The sequence below is a fragment of the Coturnix japonica genome, chromosome 2 (genome assembly GCF_054131305.1).
Source record: "Coturnix japonica strain WE chromosome 2, WE-NBRP24, whole genome shotgun sequence".
Lineage (NCBI taxonomy): Eukaryota > Metazoa > Chordata > Aves > Galliformes > Phasianidae > Coturnix > Coturnix japonica.
In genome coordinates, this window is record NC_140664.1 from 16,695,160 (window position 1) to 16,722,820 (window position 27,661).

At 39.4% G+C, this 27,661-nt stretch overlaps 1 protein-coding gene across 16 annotated transcripts in view; it reads right to left on the reverse strand.

Moving 5' to 3' along the window:
• Positions 1 to 27,661, reverse strand: part of OXR1 (oxidation resistance 1) — a 226,494-nt gene that overhangs the window by 83,682 nt on the left and 115,151 nt on the right. The gene's annotated exons all lie outside the window — the stretch shown is intronic.

A 27,661-nucleotide genomic window follows, 5' to 3' on the forward strand; every position in this document is an offset into this window, starting at 1 on the left:
TCAGCACAGAGAGCTTCTCTGGCCTGCTTTGGACTACTTCAAAAGCCAGTCCTAAAAGAGCCTGGATTTGAGCTGGAGCAGACACTTCTGAACAGGACTCATTTGTCAAGGCCAGGGCAGGACTTCCTGCTTCTATTTCTCTCCCTTCAATCCTCATTTGGAGGCAGAAGGAGAAATATAGCCTAGTTTAGCATATGTATGTTGTTCGCATTCAATAAAACATTATTATATGAAAAAGGTTAGCTACACAGAAAAGTCAATTAAGAAAAGGATAGGAGAAAAAAGGGAAAAAGAGAAGGAGGGGAGGGGAAGGGAGGATAACTGCTCTTTGTTCCAGCAAGCATCACATGCTTTGGGGTTTGAAAGCAGTGATACACAATTACGTAAAAACGAATCAATTAAATGCATTTAAATTGAGGGTTTTTACAGGTTTATGAGTGATTTATTTGCTCTGATATTATAAATTGTTATCTATTTTTCACATCTGGTCCAGATAGGCAGGAAATAGCTGCAGCGTGTTTAACAAGAAACTAATCTGTCACAAACATCATTTATTTCCTGGTTGCATACCCTGGGGAAAGGAGCCCATCATCCTCAAATATACGTACATATGGAGCTGAAACCAGAGAAATCCGCCTTCACTTGATGTGGGAAAAATCATTCTGTAAAGAACTTGGTATCCCTCAGGGGAGTTTATGTTTCAGAAAGTGTTCACTGAGGTTTTAATATCCCAGCCACAGGCTGATGCAGAATCCCACTGAAGCTGCTGCACTATCACTGTGCTGGGACTGAAGGAACACAATGAATTTTGCATGCAAAAAGAATGCACTAAAGGTAACACTAACTCCTCTCTCCTCACAGCTGAGTGATCTCTACAAGCTGTCTGCAACCGCTGTGGCTGCTGCAGCCAAAAGGCCGCCCAGGCCATGCACTGCCCTGCCCACACCTCCTCCACCATATCAATGCAGCTTCATTAATCAGCAGCAATTCCCAGCCCACAGTTTTAGCAAAGTTTTGAAAATCAGGTAATATCTTTTCATAATTGTTGCTAAAGAGTGCATTTTTTTTTGCCTTGGAAATGGAATAAATGCTGAGCCAGATGAAACAGACACAGAAACAGAGGATGAAGTTAGCAGTACTGAACCGATACCATCAACAGGACCCGAGGAAATGGCCACAAGTTGTACCAGAAGAGGTTTAGATTAGACATAAGAAGGAACTTTTCTCTCAGAGAGTTGTCAGGCACTGGAATGGCTGCCCAGGGAGGTGGTGGAGTTGCCATCCCTGGCAGTGTTCATGAGGAGTCTGGATGAGGAGCTACAAGATATGGTTTAGTGGCTTGTGGTAGCTACGGTAATGGGAGGACGGTTGGACTGGATGATCTTGTAGGTCCTTTCCAACCTTGTGATTCAATGATTCTCTGATCTTTTCTTTAATGTGAATAAAAAGAAATCCATAACAAATCAATCAGGGTATTGTTTGATCTTTATTCACAGACCATTAAATGTGTCTCTGGTGGACTTGCTGACTCGTTGGCCATGCAGGCTGCAGACAGCTTTTGTGAGTGTGTATTGCATGATTTCCAGATTTTCGAAGGATGAATACTAAAATCGACTATATGAACACAAACAAACAAAATGGGTAATTCAGCTTGTTAATGAAAGATGTGTGACACTGTCCTCCTTCAGCTAGAAAGGTCATTGATAAAGGCAGCCTCTTCCTTGCAATTGTACTGGTGTACATCTCTCCTGCCCTCTAAGGACTGAGTTACAAGTTACATCCAAATCTTCACATCTCTGAAATTTTCCACAGGTTTGTTTGTTTTTTTCTTCTTCTTCTTCTTCTTTTTTTAAAGCTAAAATAAATCAAACTCTGTTGTCTATTTTAGTCTTTCCGTCTTTCAGTATAAAACTGTCACATCGGTATAAAACCACCACTGTGATGTTCTGCTTATTTCCTCCTTCCCTGAAGAAGGAGATTGTTCTTCTGAGTCCAGCACAGCACATCACTGATCTCAAAGTTGTTTTTAGCCAGCTTTTTCCTGATACATCATCAGTTCTCCCTAGCAAAACTAGCCATCAAAACTCAAACAAGCCCACAGAAAGCAAAGACTGTATGCACTAGAAACAGAAGCAGCCCTGGTAAATCCAGGTTTTGTAACTAAAATACTATTAGAGTGAAAAAGCTGTGACTGAAACACATATAATTCTTGCACCACAGTAAGGTCTTAGCTGCCTCCTGTCAAAAACTCAGGTAAGCCATTTACTTTGTGTATGGTAGCATTGAGTTTTCAGTGCCAACTGCGGTACAGCAGGCCAAGTGAGAAGAGCCAGCACCAAAATCCCAGCTGCCTCCTGAGAAGTGTCACAGCCATCCTGTCCTTCACCAGGCCATGGAGGTGGCACAGCCACCAGCTTGGGACATCCAGATGCAAGTGGGGAGGGATGTGTACGAGGCAGTGTCATCCAAGGAAATGAGAAAGGCATGACATGGATACAGCAGTTCACAAGCAAGGTAGCTACAACACAGAAGTACCAGTACCACTTTGACAGTCACCTATTTTTGGTAAGCCAGCTTTTCTTACAGAGATGACCTGATATACATAATATTTGCTGTGAGCATGTCTTTGGCTTGATTCTGCACTGACTGACTTCTCTTCCTAACAAGAAGGGTAACAGGAGACATCAGAACACATCTGCTCCTTACTGGGATGTGCCAAGCTCTGCAGGACCATAACAAAGAGGCAGAGGTTGGAGAGCCACAATCACACAGAAATCTGAGAGAGTGATAGACAACAATGAAATCTTATTCACTCCTTAAAGAGTTCTACATTTTGGTTTTTTAAACACAATTACCCCTTATGTCAGAATTACCCTATGTCTGTAAGCATTAATATCACCCAATACGTTGACCTATATTCTTTTTCTGATATGTTACCCTGCCTTCATGTACCTATTTACTTTCCAGAGTGAAAACGGTGGCAACTTCTAATGATTTATTCTTTGCACCATTTGCAAAACTCTATATTTTTTTCCTGTATCAGTTTTGAAGATAGTTAAAAATATAAATACCAGCATTTCTACTTATATATACATATATTTCCGGTACATACTAAGTGACTAATCTGAAGTGAAAACTTTTATCTTAAAATAAGAATATCTCTAATGTAAAGCAGTACACTAAGACTCACCAGACAAGTCAGGAAGTAGCATGAGAAATAATCTGGCAGATCATAAGAGAAACGAGCATTCTATGAGCAGGCTGATCATTTAAACTTATCTAAAGGAATCTAAAGGGAAAGTCACATTCTGATTCAGTGCTCATATTCCTTCAGGGTTTAACCACAGCACACGTCAATACTACTCTTGTAGTTGTTACAACAATTTAGGATAAGTGAAAAATCGAAACAGACTAATCTGAGTTAGAGAGATTTCAGTTGTTAACAAATACAAAAGGATTATGGAAAAGTAATTTAGGAAAGAACGGGAAGAAATCTGCCATCCATTGGCATCTTGAAGCGGAGAAGCTGCAGTGGGTGGTAACCAACACTCTATGCACAAAACTTGTGGTCGTGTCAACCTATTCTGAGTGCCTTCTTGTGCCTTGGGAGGACCACAGCAGCAAGACCATCCAGTCTGTATTTCGGGCCTACACAAGGGGCAGCAAGAAGATAAAAGAGTTTCTTGCCCAGGGCAAGAAACAGCACTTGGGCATGAAAGTGGTCTGTGGCCAAAGCTACGCTGACAGTCCTACAGGGACACAGTTTTAGAGTATGTTTCAAAGAGGTATTTTACAATGTGTTTACTCTATTTGAGAAATAGAGAAGGTATATATACCACCTGCTAGTACTCAACCTGCTTTCCAGGCTTCTACAGCCTTGCAGTAGAACTGCCTGCCATTTGTAGTCTGAGAAGGAAGACAAGACCAGCACTGCAAACCAACGTGGATTTGCCCAAATTTCTTTTCATTAAACTCTGCTGGGCTTTCACAGAATTATCACTACTGCATTTCCTTATGTCGCTGAAGGTGAAACCTGAACTCATACTCCTCTGGTTTTTAGAAGCAGTAACCCAAATCAGCGTGTACAGGCAGAAAGACAGAAGCAAGTGCACATTACATTTGTGTGACCCAGGATATTTCTTCCTATTTTCCTAAGAACATCTTTGCAAAAGGAAGTTTCCCTGTAAAATATAGTAACTATGGTATTTCGTCTTCACTCAGCTGATGGACACAGAACTTCTTCCTACTACTCACATTTCACTTCCTTTCAGTTAAATCTGAGTTAAAGACAACCCTTATGATGCTCTTACTCAGTCTAATTAGTATTTACAAGTGATGATCAACTTAATCCACAACCAAGAGTCACGTTTAACCTTAAGAGCACCTCCAACATAGGAAACTGCCCAGCTGCTAGGACAGAGATGAAAGCAGATTGATCCACTTCTGTGTCCTGGGAACAAGACACCAGATTACAATAAGCAGAGAGGAGGAAAAAAAAATAATCATGGGGACATTCTGTCCCTGCTGTGGGTTAACAGCTACAACAAATAGAGGAAATGAGCCCCTGGGCATCAAACCCACACAGTAATATGGGCAAAGGCAACTGGGCCAATGACAGTGGTGGGAAGAGACGAGGGCAGGAGCCTGCAGGACTTGTAGAGAGAACTTTAAACTAGATATGAAGAGGATGGGGATAAAACCAGGCTCGCTAGAGATGAGCCTGGGGGAGTGGTAAAGGGATTAGGGGTGAGGAGAGGGGCTCAGCTGAAGTGTATCTACACCAATGCACGCAGCATTGACAGCTGATCAGACCAGTTATCCTCACGGTACTCCACTCTCTGACCTGGTAGTCACGGCTGGGAAGCAGACAAAACCCCAGAAGATTCAGGAGGAAACAGTCAAGAGACCTGCTGCTCCAACTGGACTGTCACAAGTCCATGAGGCCAGAGGAGATTCACCCGAGAGTGCTGAGGGAACTGGTGGAGGTGATCGCTGAGCCGCTTTCCATCATCTATCAGCACTCTTTGTTGACTGGTGAGGTCCCAGAAGACTGGAGGCTTGCCAGTGTGACTCCCATCTACAAGAAGGGCTGTAAGGAGGATCTGGGGAACTATAGGCCTGTTAGATTGACCACAGGGCCAGGGAAGGTTATGGAGCAGATTGTCTTGAGGGAGATCACGCAGCAAGTGCAGCACAATGGGGGGATCAGGCCCAGACAATGTGGGTTCATGAAGGACAGGTCCTGCTTGACCAACCTGATCTCCTTCTATGATCTAGTGACAAGGAAAAGGCTGTTGATGTAGTCTACCTAGACTTCAGCAAAGCCTTTGACACTGTCTTCCACAGTATTCTGAAGAAGCTGGCAGCCTGTAGCTTGGACAGGTACACCCTTGGCTGGGTAAGGAACTGGCTGGAGGGCTGGGCCCAGAGAGTGATGGTGGTGAATGGAGCTAAATCCAACTGGCAACCGGTCACAAGTGGTGTTCCCCAGAGGTCGGTGCTGGGGCCTGTCCTCTTCAATATCTTTACTGATGGCCTGGATGAGGGCATCGAGTGCACCCTCAGTAAGTTTGCAAATGACACCCAGTTGGCTGGAAGTCTTGATCTGCCTGGGGGTAGAGAGGCCCTACAGAGGGATCTGGACAAGCTGGAGAGCTGGGCTGAAGCCAATGGGATGAGGTTCAACAAGATCAAATGCTGCGTCCTGCACTTGGCCACAACAATCCCAGGCAGCACTACCTATAGGCTTGGGGAGAAATGGCTGGAAGACTGCATAGAGGAAATGGACCTGGGGTTATCATTGATGGATGCTTGGCTGAACATGAGCCAGCAGTGTGCCCAGGTGGACAAGAAGGACAATGGCATCCTGGCTTGCATCAGAAACAGTGTTGCCAGCAGGAACAGGGAAGTGATTTCCCGCTTGTACTCAGCTCAAGGTGAGTACAGTGGCCACACCTCAAGCACTGTGTCCAGTTTTGGTCCACTGGCTGCAAGAAAGACATCGAGGCCCTGGAGCACAGGTCATATGAGGAGAGGCTGAAGGAGTTGCGATTGTTCAGCTTAAAAATTAGGCTTGCAATCACATTTCCAGGATTTCTTCTATTAACTGTGTTTGAAAGCTTGCACAGTTGTAGCAACCACATTGTTTTTAGCTGTGCATATTTTTTTTATTGTCGTCTATGTTGGTAATTTGGTTATTTGTATAAGGACCTAGCAGTGTGAAGCACATACTCCACCCCCCTCCTACCTCTCTAAAACAAAATACAAAACTAAATAAATAAGGCAGAAATGGCTTTTGTAGCCTTACACAATACACATGGACACCGTGTAGTTATAAAATCACTCTCTATTATGTGAAATGTTGAAAATATTTGTGCTTGTTTGCTGTGTTAAAAAGGCTGGAATTAAGCAGGAAAAGGGAAGATTGAATTTGCATAGTAATTAATCATTTGGTATTAATAAACATTCCAACTTAGTTTAAAACAGTTAAACAGTTTTATCTACTCTGAAAATCAAAGCCTAAATTTATCTTGCATCATGCAGAAATAAATAAGTATATAATTTTCTTTCTTTGTTGCAGCCACTGAAAATACTGAAAGTTACATTAAATCGGTTCTCTGATAGGAATAACAGATCAGGAAAAAAGAGATTCATAGTTAAAAAGAAATAAATTCTCCCTTCTTTCTACCTTTCTGTATGAGAGAAGTGCTTGAAAACAACATAGCAATTCTTTTTAAATGAACCTGGCTGGGAGGGATCTGGCCTCACCCCCCACCCCCGTGCATGCTGCAATCTCCAGCCAGGAGGCTACCACACAACATGGAGAAGGAAGCCAGTCTGACATGCATGTGCATCAGTTCTGGAAAGACACATTTCAGACTCTTTTGGCCAATACATTCACAAGATGGACTTGTGAGAGAGAGAGTGAGTAAGAATTAGTTGACATCAAATATGGGTGCAGAAGATTTTAATTAGTAGTTTATTAAGAAGCACTTCTTCATTAGAGAAAGAAAGAGAGAAAGAACAAAGCACGTTTATGTCTTGAATCATGAAAGGAACAAATTCACAAATGCTGGCAATTTTCTTCCAATTAGTCTTTAGTAAACAGTTGATTCCTCACTTAAAAAGGAAAAAACAAAAAAAAAAAAAAAAAAACCAAAAAAAAAAAACAACAAAACATCACCAACAAACCCCTAAAATACACATTCTGCACTGAAATCAATCTCCTCTATCTTCTCTAGACTTCCCTATCTGACGACAGAAAACCATTCTCACTCAACATTACCATGGTTATTTATAAGACATTTATCATTGTGTCTTTGAAGTTGATGTGAAAAAGACCTTAAAAGGTCCAAAAAGACATAATCTACATCTTACCATTAGTGACTACAGAAGCTTAGTGATTCATTCTTGATCTAACCCTAATCAATGGCATTACTTATTCACTTTGATGGGCACATGAGAGAACTCGAAAATTGAAATCCTAATTTCATGAAATAAACAGAATTTTTCTACCTGTTATATTGAGATCAAGATTTCAACCTACAGTTTTGAAGAGATGTTATTCACCCTTCTGCAGAGACCCAATACAGGGTCTGTGTGCCTTAAGTTCCTCTTAAATTTCTCTGAGCTCCACTAATGTTCTTGTATCCCTCACCTGAATAATGGCAGACTTCTCCCCATGGGAGACTAATGGGTTCACAGACATGCTTTAAAAGAGTCTACAGAAAAAGACACAAGTCTGCTTTTTTATTTTTGTATTGCATGACTACATCCCCTGTATGTGTGTATAATTAGTTGTCAACATTAGCATTTAGCCCTGCAGTGGATGCCAAATCTGTTTCCTACTTAGACTCCAGTATCAGTTCCAGACATCACGATATCAACTTCATGGATTACACATGTGCTGTCTTGGTTCCCCTATTTAACAACTAGCCCCTGTTGGGAAAAATAGATGTGAAAAACCATTCCTTTTATAAAATCAGTTTTCTAGACAGTATGTATTTTAAATAGACCAAAACATTATTTTCTATATTTATTTCTATTTCTCTGGTGCTTGAGTAAGTAGAAAGAAGGGAATCTCAAAGATTCAGTAAAGACTTTACATCTTATAAATGTAAGTACTTTATATTTTATATTTAAATTATATCTATCTTCTACAGTTCTGAATCAGTCTAAATCAACATTTTGCAACAGATAAAACCTCTCAGAAGACAGTATTTGTGTTTTTCTCTGCTATTTGCTTTCATGCATTAATTTTTATTTACCCAGGTTACTTAATTTAAGCTTTTCTATGTTCTTTTATTTTCCAAATGCAGTAATTACAAGAAGAATGATGAGAATCAGAGAAATACAGAGGGGTTGCTGGATAGCTGTTTATTGTGAGGTACTTCTCTCCAAAATCTGACTGTTCCCAGCCTCAGTGGCAGGTCTTCTTCCATCACTAGCCCTGAGAAGCTCTTCCATGTGCTGACACTGGAGCCACTGATGAATTTATTGCTGAAAGTACCTTGCCTCTTGGTAATGCTTTCCTGCAGGCACTAAGTTGCATGTTGTTTCAGCCTCATGGCCAGCAGGACTTCAGGCTGCACTGGATATATCTGCCTGAGCACAGGCACTACAACAAAAAACAGGTGTTGGGATCCTTAGTCCCCACACCACAGCATCCTTGAGAGGATAAGGAGAAGTAGCCTCAAGTTGAATCAGGGGAGGTTTAGGTTGGATATCAGGAAGAACTTCTTTACAGAAAGTCTTGTTAAACACTAGCATAGGCTCCCCAGGGAGGTGGTTGAGTCACCATGCCTGAATGTGTTTAAAAACCATTTGGATGTGGTACTCAGGGACATGATTTAGCGGAGGGTTGTTAGAATTAGGGTAGAATGGTTAGGTTGTGGTTGGACTTGATGATGTTTAAGGTCTTTTCCAACCTGAGTGATTCTATGACTCTATAATTCTATGATCCTGTATTTTTGCTGTCTTTAAACCTATTCTCAAATTCCTTTATCAAAATAGAAGGCACAGATGCATATTATTTGCTGTTCACAGAACTGTGTTTAGCCAGTGTATCAAAATCCCTATACTTATCTGCCATCACTTGAACTGGCACTTCACTGTGCCATGGACATCACAGTCAGACCTCAGCACCTGCCTGCTGCAAGTGACAGGATGACCTGAGTGAGTGACACTGGTGCTGCTTGTGAAGCCCCAGCTGGCAGCCCTGGCAGAAATCAGCCATGATGCTAATGAAACACACAGCTATCTTCCCAATTCAGGGGTAAATACAGAAGCAGGATCACATAGGTTAACTGAAAAGATATTGAATCTGTTGGTCTGGTCAGACTAGCTGGACATGGAAGATATCTTTAAGGTGAGATGGTGTTAATAGGTGCCATCAATCAAGGCTTTGATCTCTAGACAATATTAGATCTTGTCTCTGAGCAATGACAGTTCTGAAATTTAATGGCTATGCTAAAAGCCTTCATTCAGGCCACATAAAAGCAGCAGCTGAATACTTCAGTGGACTGAGATAAAGAGACAATAAAAGGTGCTGCCCAAGGCACACGATAAAACCTAAGTAAGGCAATACTTTTAATATCTTATTTGAATAAATGTTTAATTCTTTCTTCCATTTATCCAGGGAGAAATCAGCACACCCATTAGCTTAAACTGTATCTGAAATTGCCTAAAAATAAATTCACAGAAAAGCCAATACAGCTGATTAACTCCAGGCAATGTTCTGCATATGCAACAGATTCCAGCTAAACCCCTTCTTATTACCCAGGATAACATCCTGCAAAACTGAGGCACTTATCAGGCATTCTAGACAAGGGGATGACATTTAAACATGAATGTCTCTGCACAGTCTTGTGAGGTTTTCTTAGAACTGTGAGGCCTAGCAGAGTTACTTTTTTGACTCCAATTTTCTCAACATGTATGGCTTTGTCAGCCTTCTATTGGCAGAAAGTGAGCCAGCTGAGAGCATCTCCATCCAAGCCAATGAAGTCTTCCAGAAACTGGAGCACTGAGAAGTAAAGTGAAGAGATTCCAAATGGCTCTGTGCTTAGCAAACAATGGGGGCAGATCTGCTTCATCCTCAGCATCATTCAGTGCTGCTCACACACCTTTGTGTCACCCTTCCTAACAAGGCCCTTTGCCATCCACACACCTCAAGTTCCTTTATTCTTCCCTGGCAAACAAAAAACAAGTCCTCAACCAGGTTAGTTGCTGGAGAGGCAGAAGGGGTTCCTTAGCTTTCTGAAGGCAAGTTCAGTTCCTTTTCTTCTCATTCTTTCAGGTCCTGCTGATCTTGTCAGTATTATTTGACAAAGATAACCTTAGAATTACTCCAGTACTTTGTAGTACAACACTCAATCATCCTCTGAAAGCTCAAAATTATCTCAATCTACTGATGCAAGAAAACACAGCAATTCACAGAACAAAACTACTGAGTAAAATCAAGTGGACTTGTAGACTTGTATTTCTTCCGATTTTGTGGGGTTTTTTTGGTGTTTTTTTTTGTTTTTCTTTTTCTTTTTTTCTTTTTTTTTCTTTTTTTTCTTTTTTTCTGGTAAAGAACAACCAAAGCACTTACTTCTAGGTAGTGGAAGTATGAGATTCTCAAGTGATACAAATATCACCATTAATTCATGTTACATTATAAAGTACTACCAGCACATACACATTTTGAAATGAAGAAGACAACAGCAAATTTACAGTATTTCTAGAAATCTAAAGCATAGGTTTATTTAAAATACACTGTAATATGATTGTTTCTTCTTGTACAAGAATTATTATGCTGCTAACATCAATACCAAATTGAATTATTAACATGAGAAAACAAACAAACTTAGTAAATGAAAAGTTCTGTCATAACATTGCATTTTAGGTTCAACACTGCATTTATAAACTCTCCCCTAACATACTGGAAGTGCCAAATGTATGCTTGACACACAATTCATACAGCACTGCTCAGAAGGGAGTGAAATCAGGCAGAACTGGGAATGTAGGCGTGCAAACGCAATCTGAAGACATGTCTGTGGGCAAGTGCCATTCTGGTTGTGTAACCAGAGGCCCAGAGCTCACACCAAGGAGCAATTATGTTCTCTACTGCAGCGGCAGTGATCTGATTAATTTCATCCAGTTGACAGATGTCACTAGCAATTTTTATTAGCAAATTGGCCCTATTATATCTGCAGACATGACATTAATGCTATTTAGGAGCCGTGCCATGTCAAGAGAACATGATTCATGCTTGACCTAAGTTTGTAAAAGTCATCCATATTAATATGTCAAGGAGGAAGCTTGTGGAATGCAGTTTGCCCTTCAAAATGCTATTCCAGGAAGAATCAGCCACAATACAAGTTTTTATTCACTATTCACTACTGCAACTGCCTATCCTGCATGAATTTCATAGGCTAACAACAATGACAGAACTAAAAGAGAAAGTAGGACTGGAATACCCAGAAAGAAATCAAGCAGGAAGTAGACCTAGAATGTCTGTATGTTAGTTCTTAAGGCCAAAAAGTGTTTTTATGCAGAGTGGATCTGCACATTTTTTTCAGCCAATCAGAATTCTTTTGGTTGCTGCAAAGATATAAATAACAAACATAACAAAGTTTTTATCAAAAGAATTTCATCTTTCCATTATTCAGCTCTGCATAAAAGATGGACGCACCACTTCTGAATTAATGTACCATATGGCCACAAAAACATAGATGCCTTTTATGAATATTTAGAAAAAGGAAACAATAAAGGCTAGTTGAATCTTTGTCAATTTATATATATCTATATATAGATTTATATATATCTATATAGATTTATATATATTATATATTTTTATATATTATATATTATATATAGATATATATAAATCTATATATAGATATATATAAATTGACAAATATATATATATATATATGATATATTTATATACATATATATACAATATTATCATATTGTCAAATATATATATTTATATGACAAATATATATCTATTTATATATAGATATATATAAATCTGGGCCAAAATCAGCTCTACCCAATGACCCTCCTGGGTACAAGCACAGGTTGGGAAATCTGCTTCAAATGTTGTTGCTTACAGCATGCCACATAGAACTAGTTTTATAGCTTATTCCCCACAGCTCACAGTTGAATGCAGTGGAAATGATGAACGCTTGAGAATGGAGCTCTGAGAACTGGAGCTTGCTTTATTAGCATGACAAGTAGACCACGCTATCACAGTTTACGCATATTCCCAGCACCTTACCAATTAGGTTAAACACAGCTCTGGAAAGAACATTTCATGGGTGAGAGATTAACGTTTACTTTATGATTCTTCACCTTTCAGTCTCTGTGCTATGGCTGCTATCACAGTAGCTAATTAGTATTAATTGAGATAGGCTTTTATGACACATCTGACCAATAGAAAGCATTCTCATATCACCAGTTCATTTCACAGAACTCATTCAGTCTGAATTAGTGCAAGGCTAGTGAACAGGGTGGAAAAGATCTATACCATGTCACTAATTCATCGAGCTCTTAGCAGCACAATTGCAACACATCAGCTCAAATAGGAGTTTGGTTTTTTTCCCCAATAGCTTAAATCTCTTCCATATTTTTTAATTTTAGTAATCTTCAGTGATGAGTTGTGAAGCTCATTATATTCTCCACAGTATCACAGAAAAGTATTTGACGTCTCGATAATAAATATTTATGTCAATTCAAAATATCACAAAACTGAATTCTCAATAAACAACAAAAGTACAACACAAATCTTGCAGTTTCATATTTCCAAAGAGAAGATTTTTGTTAGAGGACTTGTGTGGTTATGCTATATGAAATTATACAGTGGATTGCTGTTTATCACTTCATAATGCAGGGCAGATACTGAACATTTTCCTTACATATTCCCTCAGCTTCTTCAATATGAAGAATATTCAATATTAAATACGATATTAACATGAATGTATATCATATAAAACTTACAGAGATCTTTAAATATACTTCTGCACAGTATAAAAACATTAGATAAATAGCAAAGAAACACTAAGAAAGCATGAATATCTCTAACTTCAGGGCATTAAAAATATCAGTTCATGTTATTAAAAAAAAAAAAGGCTCAGGTTCCCAATACATTCAGAGGTGGCAAATCAACTCCCTGCAACAAGTCCATATGTTAAGCATGTATAAAGGCAAATTTGTTCTCTTTATAAGATATTAAGAAATAAAAATGACCAAAATTACACCCACAAAACATCCTCTTTTGCAACCTGTTCCTCTTGGTCCTGAATACTGTATGACACCTAAATGTTACTGCCTCCTGACTCTCATATGCCTCCCGTAGAGGAATTTCACTTCTGTTTAGGGTATGCCAGTTCATTTGTTCTTCTTCTAGCCCTGATGCCCGGAATTACTTTCTTAAGCATGCTTGCAGCCTTGGCAGGCCACTGCTAGACCTAGAGTTGCACTGAGCACTAAGACATATGGAAGCTGCTGCCTGTGGATGAGGTTGCTCCACGCACAGCTCTTGTTGCTCCTGCTCCTTGGCTTCCATACATTCATGTGCTACAGCAAGGTACTGTGCTGGCAAACAAGGGACAGTGGGGAAGCAGAAGAGAGGCACAGGTTGGAAATGAACTCTAAGATCAAGTCCAACCATCAACCCACCATCTCTGTGCCCACTAGACCATGTCACTCAGTACCGCATCAACCCTTTTCTTGAACACTTCCAGGGATGGTAAGTCTACCACCTGCCTGGGCAGCCTGTCCCACTCTTTCTGAGAAGAATTTTTTCCTAATATCCAGTCTAAACCTCCCTTGAAATGCTCTGGACTCATTTCATCATCTTCTCCTCCTTATTGTTCAGCTCTGCACTCCTCTCAGCAGCCTCTACCAGAAAATCCTTAGACACAGGGACACGGCGTTTGTTCTGCTCATCATGCACCCAGCACAAGACACTCACAGGTGTGCTGCCAGGAAGCAGCATGTTGAGCCCTTGCTTGACTACTACATGAGGCAGCAACTGGGAAGACACTCTCATTGCTTAATAAAGTTATTCTGTATTAGTTCAAGTCAGTCAGAATTTTTAACTTGAGAATAAGTAAATCGTGTACTTTAAGAATGTCATTATGTTCTCATTATCAACTTCTGGAAGTTTCCAAAATTTGAGAAACTTTGCATAAAGAGGATTGTCACTTCATTATATGCTCATTAGTACAGTATTTAGAGAGAAATGCATTCTTAATCAAAGTTGGTGAAGGTCTGAGAACAGAACATACAGAAGGACTTCTGGCTTATGTAATGAGCCACTTCTCCATATTTACATCTCTTTTCTAGACAGCAATATTATGTTCATATTTATCAATGCTGTGAAAATCACAGCATTTATTTATGTGATAAACAGAGACTCTTTCAAATTACGCTTTCACATTGTCAGTCTAGAACAAGAACTGTAACAGATTTACACTTAAATCTCAAGAAAGTTTATTTTCTGCTACACTTATTTCACTGTAGAAGTTAAAATCTCTCCAATTTGATTACACATAGACACAAGACAGATGTCTACAGACTGTTCTGAGTGGATGGCTTTGAAACCACAACTGTGGAAGAGCGTGCAAAAAAGACCCAGAGCAAAGACAGATATTGCCTTTGCTGCTGCTTCTGCTTACCCTGCACAGTAACCAGAGCCAGATTTCCACTCCAGTTTGTGCCTCAAGAAGTTTTACTTCAGTGATCACATCCTGACTCAAAGAGAAACTCACAGCTGGTGTTCTTGCTGCATGTTTTCACTTGTAAAGAGGTCACTGATTTTCAAAGCAGCACATTTTAGCTCTGCAAAGAGTAGCAACTCATACTTAAGAGGTCAGCTTCAATAGTATCAAATCGTTTGGCTGAGTTCTTTCCTGAGTGTTGCTCAAGTTCCATTTTAAAAATATATAAAATAAAACAAGGGGCAAAAAAAAGTTATTAAAAAGCACTTTTTTATTATAAACTGTCATCATTTGCAGGGTTCTACAGCAGATGGAGACACTAGTTGGGCACCATGGTGACAAACTGCAGAACTGATGTTCTAACTAGATTATAAAATGATGTGAGTTGTAAGAGGAAATAGAGTTCTTGGACTGAAATGTGAATTCAGTGAGGCTAATGTACTTTCTCACTGTAAGTGTAGATCTACCAGGGCAAGAAGCAGGTGGGAGAAACAGGTGAGTTGCATCCCAACCTCTCCCTGCATAAGGACTGCAGTACGCACACACAAGGGAACACAGGAATGCAAGGAGCCACTGGGCTCTTCCCATCCCAAGTATAATTCCATAGCCACATCTGAATCACATCAAACCCTGACACAACACCTTTGTGTAACTTAAAGCCAATTTCTCCCTTACTCCATGTAGTCTTCTGAATAGCATCTTGCAGAAGTGATGGGTCAGATTCTTCTTAAAGTTTTGATGAAGCAAACTCAGAGTAAACTTTGCAAACACTAAGAGCTAGTGCAGATTTACACCTTTACCTTGGGATCAAAACTGAACGTAGCAGTACTGCATAGCTGTGTAGCAATGTACATTATCCCATCCCATCAGCTGCCATTAAGAAACACTGATATCTGGATGGTGTGCGATAGCATATGTGAGATCTCTGAAACCGGTATAGTTGTTTCCAAACTTTGGTAACCTCTGCGAGGATTTCCAGTCAGTACAACCTGACAGACTGCGAGCAATAGCATTCACCATGAAATCTTACATCTCTGATTAGGACAGTCTGTCCTTACATATCTATATAATTGTCCACAGTTAGTAAAACTAGAAATATGAGCTGGATTGGGAGTAAGGAACACTGTAAGATACTTGAGCAGGTAACCCGCCTTGCAAAGCAACAAACACCGCTACAATTCCTTCTCTCTCCTGAAGACTGAAAAGTAACTTAAAAGACTCAGAGCAGTTTTTCTACTCTCTGTTTCTTTACATCCTTAAATCCAAGCAAAGCACAAATTCTGACAGGGAATACAAGAATTAAACAGAAAATATGTTAGCTCTCCTCTTGCCATTAATTCAGAATCTCGAAGCACTTCCTTGAGTGGGACCTGCCTTTGGGGCAGGCTGTTTCAAGCAATGAATTCTGATCCCATTTTAACTGAAGACTCAGTTTTTATTAACAAATGTGAATACAATAAAAGAGGAAATGATTTTAAACCCTTAGTCATATTCAATTACCTTTATCGGTGCTTCCTGAATATGATGTGTTCTAAGGGACTCCTGTTTATTTAGTTTTCTCTTCATGTATGCAAAAAGCAGCTTTCCCATTATTCTGGCATGTCTCCAGTGTTAGCAGAACTCCTTAGTTGCTAATGTTTTTCCTATTACTGCTTTTCCCACATTCTATGAAGCTTTTCTACATAAATTACTCCAGCAGGATCATCACTGATGTCACATATAAGTTAAAACTGCTTCTAAACAACATTAATTGATGCTAAATAAGCCAGATTCAAACCGGCAATAATAATAATTCATTCGCCAGGGTTTCACACGAATAACATTAGACTGATATTCATTGGAATATTGCCCTGAGCATTCTCTCATCTGTGCTACACCAGAAGAGAAGCTCAGAGGGACAGATCCTTCTGCTATGGATCCTTCTGCCATGACCTGAAAGTGAAAAGAATTCCCAAAGCAACCCCCTCTTCCCCTCCAAAAACAACAAAACCCTCATTCATAAGCACTATGTCTACTATGGATGCTATAGAAAACATAACTTAGTTCTGCCTGGAGATCTAATATCAGCCTAGGAAGGAAAATCATGTTTCACATTTTACTGCAGTCTGCCAACAGCAGCTCAAGTAGAATTACAACAGCAAATCCTACATTTGTGCTATCACCTGGTGGCACTGTTACACAATCTTCTAAACTTCCATTTTCGGTGTTTGGCTCCTAGGAAGCAGAACAGAGCAGGTGTTAACCTGAAGGTTACACGGGGCCTCTGAAGGAAGACTGAGGATGGAAAAGGCCACTTGCCTCCGACACTTGTTTTCACTCTAGACTTTAAGACACAACCCCACCACCACACTCTCCATTTCCTCCAGGACAGTCATGTTGCTGACTTGACATCTGGGGAAGAACACGCATCTACATTACATCCCGGGGCAGGCACTGGTATAAATAGTAGCAGTTTCCACAGGCATCCCATGTTTCTGATTCTTCTGCCTTAAGCAACACACTAGGAAGGCAAATGAAGACTTAGGAGGATTCAATGGATAACTGTCAGCAAAAAGCTACAGTACTTCCATGGACAATTTTAAAGGAATTGTTTTCAGGTGAAGACTGATGGTCATGGAGCAGATGAATATAATCTGGAATATAATCCCAGAATACAAGGATCACTGCAAATCTCACAATCTGTCCCGTAAATTGAAATAATACTTCCTCACTGTTAATTTGTATGTTTCACTTAAAACCAACACACAAATACACTAGAAAGACAATTTTTTCAGGACAACATGTCACGGGAAAATGCCATCATCTTCTCTTTGAAGAGACAGCAGTGAGGTGTGAAGTGAGCCCTTCTCATATTTTCTATCTTAATTCTCATATTTTCTATCTTAATTCTCATATTTTCTATCTTAATTCTCATACTCTTTACTCTGAGGAGTTGTAATACCATCTTTAATCCTTAAAGAGAAATGAAGTATTTGTAAAAAAGGTCAAACTCCTTGTTTCACCTGGCTTGGTCAAACAAAAACAAGAAGAGCACACAATGAATCAGTAGAGGTATAGGTCAATATCAGCCAGACTGAGAAAAGTTGTTCTACCTTATATAAAAACGATCAAATCAAACTCAGCTGTGGATTGTGCAGTGGCAATCCAACTGGGATTCATCTCCATCCACTAGAGCTGAGTTTGGGTGACATCACTGGATTGTAGTTTGCCAACCCCAAGCTGACAGTGGTGGCAATCAGTTTTTTCTCATGATTCACCATGGTGCCAGTTTCTCTCTGAGATTAGCTGCTGTCAATACCCACGTAGCAGTTAACTTCAATTAACTTCAGCAGCCAGATATGAATGGCTTGACTTGAGACCAATCAGCGCCTCATGTTTTACAAAAAAAAAAACAAAAAACAAACAAACAAACAAACAAAAAAAAAAACAAAAAAACCAAACACCTCCCTTTTCTTAAATTAAAAAAAAATAATAATAATTATTTAATTTATAGAACTTAAGACAATCCCTCAAACACTGTTTAACTCCCCAGGAATTAGTAATGGCACCAAATATGCCTGAGATCAAGCATTTGGACAATGCTTTATACTTTGAAATTTGTGTGATCTTTTGTGGAGGAAGGGGATGGACTCTATGATGCATGTGGGTCCCTTCCAATTCAGAACATTCTATGATTCTATTCGTTTAGTACCTTTAAATGGTATGTTTTCAAAATAAATAAATACAGAGGATGTATTTTCTCTCAGGCCTAATCATAGAAGAAATATTAATATCTTGGGAAACCACTGAACAATCAGCCTCACCACTGTCTTACATACAAATGAAAAGTGAGCAATATAATTTAAACTGTAGGTAGATCACAGAAGCATCTAATTACATACCCAAGTGGTCACATATGTTGTTGAGCAAATGTTCAGCTAAGGTGGCTGAGAAACTGCAGATCAACAACACTTTCAACAAATCATCCCTGTCACATTTCCCTTGGCATAGGAAAGACACAGGCATTCTATCTCCTGCAAATTAATACAAAAATCTCTCAAGCGTAATAATTACTGAGATTCACCAGAAATATAGTGGGCTGCTGCTACTATTTAGTTTTCATGAACATATCTGGCCAATTAGTATCTAAATATATAAAGGATTTCTTTCATTGTTGGATGCTTTATGCTTGTAAAGTCTTCACATGCTCCTATGTACATACTAATGCACTGAAATTGAGGAACTCTCAGCAGTGCAATAACTCCATAATAAAATCCAACTGTTCTTCATAGCCCAAGATAAAAATCAGTTTGGCAACAACACTCAGTTCCCATGGAATACTGGGGGTGGGAAAAGCATAAAAACAAGCCAGTTTCTTAAAATTCAGAAGGAACTTCAGAACAATCTGCCCTGGAGATGAACCCAACTAAGTATCTCTGTCTGCTGTAAACAGCATCTCATTCTGATTTATCTAGCAATCTGAAGAGAAAGCTTGAAGCAAGAAAAGGGCAAAAATCAGTTGGTAAAAGAAAGAAAAAGAAAAATCCCCACTGAGGAAAAAGCTTTTCAAACAGCTTTCCTGAAGCTTTGTATGTGTTAGGACACCTTCATGTTCAGATCCCAGAAAGATTCACCATGTCTATCCCAGTACAGTAAAACGGCTGGGATTAAATCACTGCCAAACTCAATGGGAAGCAACTTGCTTGTAGGGAAGGAAGGCAGCCCTCCGTCATTGGCTCCAGCCACCCAACTTCAGTACTTGAGATGCTGTGCAAGGAAACAGAGACAGGCTGTGCTTCCTGCAACAAGGATCAGATAGGAGAGGAGGTTGGCAAGGGTTACTGATTCACAGCGTCAGCTCAGTTTGACCACTCAGTCACTTTACTCCAATCCAGCTTTCAGAGTGAATTAAGATTTGACAAGCATGATTTCCCTATAATAAATGCATCCTGGATATTCCAAATCATCTTCATAGAATCACAGAATTATAGAATGGTATGGGTTGGAAGGGACTATGTAGCTCCATACCCCCTGCCGTGGGCAAGGCTGCTACACACTAGATCAGGTTGGCCAGGGCCCCATACAACCTGGCCTTGAACACCCCTAGGGATGGGGCATCCACAGCTTATCTGTGCAAGCCATTCCAGTGCCTCACCACCCTCTAAGTGAAGAATTTCCTCCTTAACTCCAATCTAAATCTCCCTTCTTTTAGTTTAAAACCATTCCCCCTTGTCCTTTCACTATCTGCCCTTTGAAAAAGACAGTCTTGTCTTTGTTTATGTGCTCTCTTCAAGTACCGGAAGGGTGCAGTAAGACACCCCCCCCCACCAGAGCCTTCTCCTCTCCAAACTGAACAATCATAGAATCATAGAATGGCCTGTGTTGAAAAGGACCAAAATGATCATCCAGTTTCAATCCCCCTGCTGTGGGCAGGGTCACCAACCACCAGACCAGGCTGCACAGAGCCACATCCAGCCTGGCCTTGAAAGCCTCCAGGGATGGGGCATCCACAACCTCTCTGGGTAACCTGTTCCAGTGCATCACCACCCTCTGAGAGAAAATTTTCCTCCTAATATCTAACCTAAACCTACCCTTAGTTTAAAACCTTTCCCCCTTGTCCTATCACTATCAGCCCAAGCACACAAGCCCAACTCCTTCAGCCTTTCTTCATAGGAGAGGTGGGTGCTCCATCCCTATGAGCATCTTCTTGGTCCTCTCCTCTGGACCCATTCCAAACATCCTTCTTGTGCTGGGAACCGCAGGCCTGCATGCAGTACTGCAAATAGGGCCTCACAATAGGGCAAAGTAGAAGAGGACAGTCACATCCCTCACCCTGCTGGTCACGCTTGTTTTGATACAGCTCAGGATTCAGTTGGCCTTCTGGGCTGCAGGCACACACTGCTGGCCCATGTCCAGTTTTTGTCCATCAGAATCCCCAAGTTCTTCTCTGCAGGGCTACTCACAATGAGTTCCCATCTATACATATATTTAGAATTGACCCAGCCAAAGTGCAACATTTTGCATTTGAATCTACTGAACCTCGTTAGGTTCACAGAAATTTCAAGCTTGTCCAATCTTCTTGCTCATCTGTTCAGAAGTAGCTTCAAATCGGACTTGACCCACAACATTCCAAGGAATTAAAAGTGAGTCTGAACAGCCTACGGTTCTCTCAAAAATTCTTATTGCCATTTTTGAAAAGAGATGCAACATCTGGCTTTCTTCCATCATCATGGACCTCCCATGAAATCCATGACCTATCAAAGAAAGCAGCCTGCCAGTGACCTCAGCCAGCTCCTTTGCATGAAACTCACTAACTTCTATGGATCAAGATTTTCCTCAGGAGATCTCTGACTTCGACCTCTCCCACTAACAGTAATTACTGTCCTCCCTTAACCCTGTCTCTGGGCTCCGAAGCCTCAGTCTTATCTGTATCTATGATCCCTAAATTACCTAACTATTTCAGCAGTCAGCCCACACTTTTCTTATTTGTTCTTTTACTGCTAGAAGAATGACTCCACTATTTCATGCTACCAAAAGACTGGGCCTCAAGTATACCATTTACTGGTATAAGAAATCAAGGTTTTTCTTCTTTTTTCCCTTATATAAAAGACCTCAAATGAGAGAGAGACTGAAGGTGATTCACTTGGCATGAGGTCAGAGCTTACAAGTCCAATCAGTCTTTCAGCCTTGTTCTCCCCCAGAGATTCAAATTTCAGTATACAAAGAGAACATAGCACTGGTCGATCCTGCAAGTTGGGTAGACAAGTCTATAAAACAATAAAAGATATCACTTTGCCCTGATGTTAAGCAGGGGAATTGTGGAATTTTGAAATATATCTTGTTCAAAATGACTTAGCAGATGATACGATAGCAGTCTATATGATTAAAAACAAAAACAGGATGCTAAGAAAAAAGACATGCTAAGATGAAAGGACATTAACGAGCATCACTCTTCTGGAGGATGCTGTCTGCATAGCTCAGAAATCATTCATATTCAAAAGATACACAGATCAAAGGACAAAAGAAGGATACAGTATTAAAAACTGTGTTTTAAAGGCTCCAAATTTTAAATTAAAACAAAAAAAAGAGAGAAAAAACAAAAATGTGAACAAATGCTTGCTTGCTCATTCAGGGTAGCTACGTGATCTGAATCACTAATAAAATTTTTCATGAAAGGTGAATGAGTAAGAGCTTTGCATAGATACTGTTGCTATGAAAGTCACTGTCCTTATTAGACATGTGTTGCACAAGTATTTCCCTTTCCTTTTCACTCACAAACAGGTAATGAAGTGGTAGACAAATGGTCTATTCTCCTAATACTTCCTGAGACCATATTTGAAAGAAAGCAGTCATAATAATGTTCCCCAGAAAGCAGTAAGTGCTCAATAAAGAATTTGTAAGCACACTGAACGGGACAGTGTCAGACTATGCAAATGTGTGAGCTTCATCTGGATCCTCTGAGAGAGCGCTGGAAGCTTCATCTCCCATCTGTACTCTACAAGCAAGAGGACACAGCCCAAATTTACAGCATTTACTGCACCAAACTCCACCATTTATCTCAACAATCCTAACGTATCTACCTATGTGTTATGTATTGCCAGTATTAGCAACAAAGAAGAAAGGCAACTGTGTGAATAGGAGCAAAAATCAAATTTGGGGCTGAATAAGGAAGAAATCATATTTAATTCTGCAGAAGAGAATACATTCAACTTTCAACCTGTAAGAAGAATCCTTCAAATACATGTTTGGAAATGGAAGTATTCTTAGCAGGAAAGCCTCCCTATGGTTAATACATGAATGATTATTATCAGACCAAATAAAAGGAGTAAGGTATTTCTAGAAAGTCCTAAACAAGATCTCTAAGATTCTGAATGATTTTTAGCAAAAAAGAAACATCCACAAAGTGTACCCTCCAAAGAAGTCTTATGTTTATATTTGAGGAAAAGGCAAGAGGAAGCCTCCTAATTTAGTTTGTAGGCAGTGAATGCAATAGCATGAAGTACTGTGGGATAAACCTCCATAAGATTCTCAGCTGGGTTGTAAGGAAACATGTGTTTTAAAGTGCAGCAATTTTCTCCTGCAGTCCTGAATTCAATAGCATATTCATTGTTATGCCTTACCAACAGTCTAAGGCTCTCCAGCACAACTAGGCTTCATGTGTGATGATGAAGCTCCACCAACGAAAATAAGTGACATATGAAATCACCACTCTAACTGAAGTTAGTTCAGGCACATCATTTACTAAACCTGTTTAACAATCTTGTATCAGCAGATAGTGCGACACAGTATAAGCTTAGTAGTTAATGCTATAAATATGGATATATTCACACAATCTGTTTGCTCTGACATATTTTAAGGGAAATAAAAACATTATTGAAGCAGTTTGGAATACACGTAAACACAAAGAAAGTGAAGGTACTTCACGTGTAACCAATATGGGATTTATTTCTGCTCCCAAATCATCTTAGCTGTCATGACCTAAGTGGACTCAGTCCAAAGCAAATAGCGCAAGAGCAAGACTTCCTTACTATACTCACAGAATCACACAGAATCACAGAATTGTAGGGGTTGGAAGGGACCTGTAGAGATCATCGAGTCCAACCCCCTGCCAAAGCAGGTTCCCTACACCACGTTGCACAGGTAGGCGTCCAGGCAGGTCTTGAATATCAAAATATCTCAATATACTCATACAATAGTAGCAATATTACAATAGTCAATACAAGTGTCTGATCAGTTCTTGTCTAGTTCCCCCTTTCAGGAAGGGGGAAGAAATGACTACTACTTATTTTGGTTTAGGTTCCCCCATAAAATTTTCCCTAATCTGAACTCTATCACACTATAAACTCCTAGTTTATATTGTTGGGTTTTTTTTTGTAACATTGTGACAATTCATTACTTATAGGCAATTAAATCCTTTCAAAGATCCATCTACCTCTAAAAATAATACTTTCTGAATTATTATATCAGTAGCAGTGAATGGGAGCCCAAAAGAAATTCTCGCCCATTTATATTTAAGCTCTTTGGCATTAGCCACTATTGGTCTGCTTGGGAAACTCAGTTAACACCTGTTCATTCAAATTTGGTTATCACAAAAACTTCATTTCTCTTCCATGCCAATCTTATGTCAATATAGTTCTACTGCTCTGAAAAGATAACATGTACACATTCAAGGAATAAATACATGTATGTATGGCAGGGTAGAGCAGTAGTACAGTCATGACAAAGGTAGACAGACAACACTACGCACCACCACTTCCATGGCTAAATGGGAACCAGAGAATGCACCATAAGTGTCTATCTTTATAGTATAATAACATTAGATACATAAATAACCTTATTAAGCTATTAATCAGACATTCTGAGGCAACACACCATGAAGACACTGCTGATAGAGTTCTACAATAAACACAGCTGTGATGCTGCACTCGTACTAACTGCAAACCAGCAAGAAAGGTCTAGCTGTAGCCTGGATGGAGCATTAGGCTGGTATAGTCTTTTGCTTCAATAAGTGCTTCCTCCACTGTATAATATTCCAGCCCACTTCTTAGAGTCCTCAAGACCCAGATACCTCTTCTTCCTCTTTTGGGGGAGGTGTTCATCAATAAGCACTTCAGAAATAAGTGGCCTAAATTTTTAAGTGCCTGAGGCATCTGAAAAGTCTAATTTTAGGTTTTTATTTTTATGTGTTTCTAGAGTTCTCTGAAAAACTTTATCCAGCCCACCATGCAGACTGTTTTTCCCACACTTACCCTATTAATCTAGGAGATCCCACTCAATTTCTTCACACCAGTTCAGCAGCAAAGCTGCAGGACCCCTTCTGCCTGCTGAGCCTGCCATACGGAAGAGTTATTTCACCCCCTCACTGACTCTCCATTTTCTGTTTCACTTCATCTGAGCACACAACTTGTTCCCTGTTGCCTTTTCCACTCAGTCCCTCCCTCTCTTACCTATTTTTTCCCCACTTTTTAGAAGTATAACTGCACTTACTAAGTTTGGGAAGCACTTGAGATGCAGCCTGTGAGAAAGATGAAATGCAGAATCAGTACTTTGTGATTAGCTCTCTAAAGTAGGAACAGTGCTGATAACATTTTAAAAATCCCTTTGAATTGCTAGGATGTTCCTTCCTCAAAACATATTCTATTTTGAGAGATCCAAAGGAAAGCTGTGTTCGCATAAAGTGACATAAACATGCACAAAAAGAAATACACAGAAAATAAAATCCAACTCTGATGGTACAGATAATTTAGGAACATGACATGACAGCTCATACAGCTGAGAGCATACACAAGCTGCTACAATACCTTCCACAAAGCATAAGTGTGCAAGGTAAATTATCATGTCTTTGGGTCTGTAAGTAACGTTTCCATAAAGATCTCAAAAAAATCCAAAACATTACTTTCTTAACTAAGTTTGATTGTACATGTTCAATAACTTGGTAAAGACTGGTTACACATTTCTCTATATATAAATTTAGTGTAAAATACAATGGGCAGCTATTAATAAATCAGACCAGCCCTGTTATAAGTGGCAACATGATGCTGCTAATTTAAATGTTAAAACAAAAAAACTGTATACATGTTTAAATAAGGATATCAAACTTTTATTTATCCAGATTTGAACACTAATATTCTATCTATAACACACTCTGAAGATCATTATGATTACTGAAAACAAACATAATGAAAAATAAGAGTGTAACACAACATACAACAGGCAGTATTTTACTCAATCTCCGTTAGTCACCATCATTAACAGCCAATTGCCGATCTGGTTTGAGCTTAATATAAAGGAACACTAATTTTTAAATGAAAGAGGCAACACCAGATGAGATCATTAGAATTTCAGCACGTTCTTAATCCACTCATCATAGTAATTACTACTTCATGTTGCTTGATCCTGAACACAGATTGGTCTCATTAGAGAACAAAATGCAAACAAGGTCAAAGCAAGGTAAAGCCCCATATAACGGCATTAGGTCACCAGCAGTTCTAATGTGTGTGTTTAAGATACTTAATAGCCAATTGTACTCAAAACATAAGAGTTTCATATTTCCTGTTTCAGAGTCCCTGTCCACTGCATGCTTTTCATTACATTTATCATCAAAAAAGTTGCAAACTATTTGACTAGACTTTGTCTATTATAATTGATTTTTGAGAAAAATCCAAGAAAAGCAAGTACTTTAAGTCAAATGGGCCATGCAGGTCATAACTTAAAGTACGCAGACGTTGATCGAAGCTTCAGGAGAGTAGGTTTCACTTCTATCACATTATAAAATCTGTGAAGTCTGAAAAACTCACCCAGTACAGTAAACATATTCATCTGATATCAGTGTTGTGCTGTCCAAGATGAAACCCTTCACTTTCACAGCGTTCAGGAACATGTGTAATTAAATGTTTATGAAGGTACAAAGAAAACCATGTTCCTTCAATCAGCCTGCCAGGAAAATTCAAACACTGTGTAGTATGAAATAACAATGGTTCTATCGACTCACTTCCTGTGACCCCAAATCTCATATAGAAGACGATAACAACATAAAACCAATACATCTCCCATAATGGGACAGATCAGCTAGAACACCTTGCCTACTCAAATGATGCTATTTAAAAAATCATAAGAGCTTTGTCCCTTTCTACGGTCTGTTCTTTTTCATAGAATCGCAAGGATTGAAAGGGACCTCTGGAGATCATCATTACCCAAGGCTGTCCCTATCCTTCTTACTCTATACCACTCCTTCCTTGTTTATAAGAAAAAGGTCCACCAGCACAACTCTCCTTGTTGGCTGTGTGAGAAAGTTTCATTCACCATTCATCCCTAGGCAGGGCTTGACACATCCCAGTGTTTCTCTCACATAAAGAGCAACTCTGCCATCTTGCCTTGCTGGTCTGTCTTTCCTGAAGACGTTCTGTATTTCCCAATGGTCTACAACTGCTGCTCACAAATGTTAGCACCTTTTTTATGGACAATTTGCCTGTTGAATGCCACTTGTGGACATGCTCCGTGTTCCAGCACTACAACAGGGTATGCATAAAGACCATGGAATATTCAGCCCTGGAGATTTTCAGGACTTGGCAAGACAGAGCATGGGTTGTCTTGATCCAGTACTGGCTGAAGTTCTACTTCAAACAGGAAATTTGAGTATCTGACCCTCAGAGGTCTATTTCAACAAACATTTCCATAAGTCTGCCAAATGAAGTGTTGCACGATGTTCAAATCAGTGCTTTCATTCACACACATTGATTTAGTTGATGACAGAAGGACATGTAATTATGATCAACTTTCCAATGATGTTATTAATCCTGACTTAGGTTAAGAACTCATTCTGATAACACAGTTATCATATTATACGAGTGAAAATCTTCCTTATCCCATTCCCTGATTTGGCATGAAACCATCTTAGCATATTTTTGATACTCCTTTCAGATTATTTGGAGGAATGAGGAATAAACAATCACAGAGCAGTGTTTCTTTACACATCTCAAGTAAAAATTCAGTCAAGTATACTGATTTAATTAAGCTTTCTCATAAAACACATTCTACACTAAAGGATAAAGGATTAAATATTAGGGTGCTTTTCTCACACATGATGGAATAAAGTCACTCTGAAAGAAGGATTATACAATTGGAAATTTTTGATGTATAATTTCAGAACCTCATGGTCACAATGCGATGAACCCATCAATGCTTTCCTTTTGCCCCTATTATTTTGGGAGCAAATAAGTGAAACTTCCATGAGGTTTTGTAAGGCAGTTGTGCAGCACATTTTAAATGTAGTTTTCTTCTTTAAAAACAATTTCAAGTGTTCAGCCATAACACATATAAATGTTTATGACAATACATTCTTTACTTCTTAGACAATTTAATGGTGCACAAATAGTCTCATTTTATACTGCAGTAATTCAACAGCCAAGAAATCTAACTTCTTTTTCTTAAATCTGCCGAGTTATAGCTCTTTAAAGAGCATCATTAACATCCAC